The sequence below is a fragment of the Panthera uncia genome, assembly GCF_023721935.1.
Source record: "Panthera uncia isolate 11264 chromosome C1 unlocalized genomic scaffold, Puncia_PCG_1.0 HiC_scaffold_4, whole genome shotgun sequence".
Lineage (NCBI taxonomy): Eukaryota > Metazoa > Chordata > Mammalia > Carnivora > Felidae > Panthera > Panthera uncia.
Window position 1 is genome coordinate 78,553,712 of NW_026057585.1, and position 4,510 is coordinate 78,558,221.

The window sequence follows — 4,510 nt, forward strand, 5'->3', positions numbered from 1 at the left end:
CATCTTTTCTTCCCTCAGAAAGTCCCCCTTAAAATTTCTTGCAGGGCTGGTTTAGTGGTCACAAACTCCTTTAATTTTTGTTTGTCTGGGAAACTTTTTATCTCTCCTTCTATTTTGAATGACAGCCTTGCTGGATAAAGAATTCCTGGCTGCATACTTTTCTGATTCAGCACACTGAATATATCCCGCCACTCCTTTTTGGCCTGCCAAGTTTCTGTGGATAGGTCTGCTGCAAACCTGATCTGTCTTCCTTTGTAGGTTAGGGACTTTTTTTCCCTTGCTGCTTCATGATTCTCTCCTTGCCTGAGTATTTTGTCAATTTGACTATGATATGCCTTGTTGATGGTCGATTTTTGTTGAATCTAATGGGGGTCCTCTGTGCTTCCTGGATTTTGATGTCTGTGTCTTTCCCCAGGTTAGGAAAGTTTTCTACTATGATTTGCTCACATAATCCTTCTACCCCTATTTCTCTCTCTTCCTCTTCTGGGACCCCTATGATTCTGATGTTACTCCTTTTTAATGAGTCACTGATTTCTCTAATTCTTAAATTGTGCTTTTTTGCCTTAATCTCCCTCTTTTTTTCTGCTTCATTATTCTCCATAAGTTTGTCCTCTATATCACTGATTCTCTGTTCTGCCTCATCCATCCTTGCCGCTGCAGCATCCATCCATGGTTGCAGCTCAGTTATAGCATTTTTTATCTCATCCTGACTAGTTTTTACTTCTTTTATCTCTGCAGAAAGGGATTCTAATCTATTTTTGACTCCAGCCAGTATTCTTATTATCGTGATTCAAATTCTGGTTCAGACATCTTGCTTATATCTGTGTTGGTTAAATCCCTGGTGGTCATTTCTTTGTGCTCTTTCTTTTGGGGGAATTCCTTCATTTTTTCATTTTGAAGGGAGAAAAGGAATTAATGAGGTAGAAAAATTAAAATTAAAAAATATTAAAATTAAAAAATTAAACACACACACCACAAATCGAATAAATTATGCTACTTCTAGGTGTGTTTTGGTCTGGGTGTTGAAAGTGGTTTGACAGATTAGAGAAAAGAAAGGGGGGGAAGGAAATCATTTGAGAATTTAAAAAAATGAATACACTGAAGTAGACTAAAATGAGATGATGGGAGTAAAATAGAATTTGAAAAAAATTACATAAAAGTAAAGAATATAGTGGAAAAAATTAAAGAAAAATTTTTTAATAAAAATTAAAAATAAAAATGAAAATTTTCTCTTTCTGTATTCAAGAAAAAGAAAAGAAACAAAGAAGAGAAAAAAGAGAAAAAAAAAGAAATCGTTTGAAAATTTGAAAAAGCGAATAGACTGTAATAGACTAAAATAAAATGATGGACATAAAATAGAATTTGAAAAAATCTATATAAAAGTGAAAAATATAGTAATAAAATTAAAGAAAAATATTTTTAATAGAAATTGAAAGTAAAAATGAAGTTTTTCTCTTTCTGCATTCAAGAAAAGAAGTGAAAAAGAGAAAAAAAAGGAAGGAAGTTGAATAGATGGACCTGCTAATAGATTGAAATAGGACTGAAATTACTTCGTTTTCCCCTAGAAGTCAGACTATGAAGAGCTTTATAATCCATAAACTAAGCAGGCAGTGAGACTTGTGTTCTTGAAGAGCAAGGTTGGCCCAGTTGGGTGGGTCTCAGTGTAATGGCTCTGCTCTCCACTAGATGGCGCTGCTAGCCTACTGGGGTGGATTGCTCTGGCGCTAGTAGGTGCCTATGCGCATGCGCGGGAGCGGTGAAAATGGCGGCACCCAGCTACCCAGTCTCTAGTATTGGAACTCTGTCCTCCCCGATCAGCAATCATACACCCATCCTCTGTCTTCAGCTTTCGTTCACTCTCCGCTTTTTCACTGTCCGTGACCAAGCCCCAGGCAGTAACTCTCCCGAGTTTTGTCTCAGATGCGGCTGTTTTCCCCGACCCCTTACTTCCGAAGGACTGCGGCTTTGACCCATTCTGCCCCTCTGCAAGAGGGTCTCACCAAGCAATGGCCAAATGCCGGCTGCGTCCAGGAACGCCTGCTGGACCCTGCTGCTGCTGGTGCCCCGAGACTGCGGCCAGGTGCCAGCCCGCCCCCGAAAAAGTTCGTGAGATAGTGTAGCAGCAGCGTTTCAGGGATTATGGAAAATCACAACACACATCTGGCACCAGGCTTCACCCTTAACGACCTTGTTCCAGCACCAGCGAATGTGGCCGTTTTCTGGGGTCTGCTGGGACCAGGTGGCTTCAACAATCTCTACCAAATGTCCTTCCAGCAGTGGAACCGCCTTTCCCCATGTGGCCTGAGAACCTCCCAGACCCCACTCTGCTCCTGGGGATTCGACCTTCCCACCAGAGCAGCACCAGGTATCGAGCTGTGGAGTTGCAGACTTTGCGCTCCCCTTGTTTACAGTCTTAATGGAATTTAAACCCTTTTTTTTCTCCCTTTTTAGTTTAGTCCCTGTGACTGTTTCCAATTTTCCATTTCTCTCCAGCTGCTTTTGGGGGGGAGGAGTGTTTTTCCCGTATTCCCCCCCTCCCCACCCCCCCACCTGTCTCTGTCCTCTCTCTGCCTGCAAAAGCACCTCCCTGCCCGCCGTGGCTTCTCGCTCCCCAAGGTCACCTCTCTGTGCCGTGTACCTGCTGAATTCTGTGGCTCAGATTGTGCAGGTTGTTGTGTTAATTCCCCAAGCAGTTTTCTAGGTGTGTAGGATGGTTTATTGTTGGTCTGGCTGTATTTCATGGACACGAGACACGCAAAAAACTTCCATGCTGTTCTGCCATCTTGGCTTCTGCCTGAGCAGGTTTAACTTAGGTTTCTGTCACTTGCAACCAAGAATACTCTGTGTGACCTTGGACTTGCCATTTAAGAGAGCCTGGCACATAGTAGGTGTGTAATAAGTATTTGTTGACTGACTTTGGACCTCATTTCCCTCTTTTGTTTGGTGGGGGTGATAATTACTACTTTAGAGGTCAATCATAACTACTTACACACCTTGATATGTTATTGGAAAGAGCAGTGAGAAAATGAAAGGGAGAGGATTTGTTGACTGGGAAGTGTCCAGGGAGGAGCCCAGCAGGGCAAGGCACCTTGGGTGGGGTGCGGCCTGGGGCTGCTGGCCACTAGGAGCTGTATGAAGATGTTAAGGGTGAGGGCGGCATGGGAGGAATAGCTTGGGGAGACTTTTGGTTGTTGAGAGAGTGAGTGAATAAGAAGGGCAGATTAGGGAATTAATGTTTATTGACTGTTCTGGGCCAGCACTGGGCTCAACCCCTTGCATACATCAAGGATTACAAACTGGCGCCCTGGGGCAGTTTGGCCTTCGTGGTGCTAAAGAAACATTTCAATTCATTGCCAACATATACAAAGCTGGAGATTGCACATGGAAACATGGTTGGGAACTAGGAAGTCCTGGCCATTCGAGGCCCATATCCCCTGTGGCATCAATGGCTGGAGTGACGAACAGCTGTCCCCTTTTGATGGAGCATCCACTGTCTGGCCACACCCACCAGGCCTCTTCACTCCTGCATGTTACTTGCTTGGTGCTATAGTCATTTGAGATTGTAATTCTGGATATTCTCACCCTATCTTCCCAACAGCCCTGCCAGGTGGATCCCCTTAGTCCCATTTCATAGACTATAAAACTGAGGGCCAGAGGTGAAGTGACCTGCTCTAGGCCACAGTCAGGGAATGATGGAGCTGGGATTATCTCTCAGTTCTTATCCATTCCAAAGTCCATTCTCCTGCCCCAGGATGGGGACTATTGGGTTGTATGTAGGGGGAACAGGAGGAGGTGGAGACATTTGGTATCTGTGATTGCCAAGGGGGGTGTCACAGAGGCAGGGAGATTGCAGGTAAGATGATATAAATCAGACTTGGGACACTACCAGTGTGCAGGGTCCATGGGCTGTCCAGGGGAAGGGGTCCACTCCCAGGTAAGTTTTAAGACACAGAAGCTGGTCCTGCTGGTCCGAGGTAAACAGAGAAATGGATGGTTGTGGCACATTAGCTGAGGCGACAATGAGTGGGGTGTGGGAGGAGGAGGGTAGGGATGGGGGAGGCAGGGCTGGGAGAAAAGATGATGTGTTTAGGTTGGAGGTGTTGAATTTGAAGACCTGTGGGATGTACGCAGCAGGTGCCCCGGGGAAAGTTGGCTGAACAAGGCAGGGGCACAGGAGTGAGCTCCTGGCTGGAGATAATGGTCTAGAGATTAAGTTGTGATGTCCGGGACAGACAGAAGGGCCCAGGCTGGGGGGTCAGGGCCTTGGTATTACCTTTCACTGACCTTGTCTGAGGTAATGAGGATCCCCATCCCACCTCCCCCAGTGGGCCCCTCCATAATCGGCTTCCCTGGGGATGTTTGAGCAAAATGGATGAGCATAAGGCAAGCAGGGAAGGAGGGAGGGAGAACTGGTTATCGCTTCCCCTCAGCTCCAAGTGGATAATTACACAGCTCTCTGAGCCCCAGGATGGGGCCAGGCGGCAATCCATCCAGACAGCCTCTCAAAATT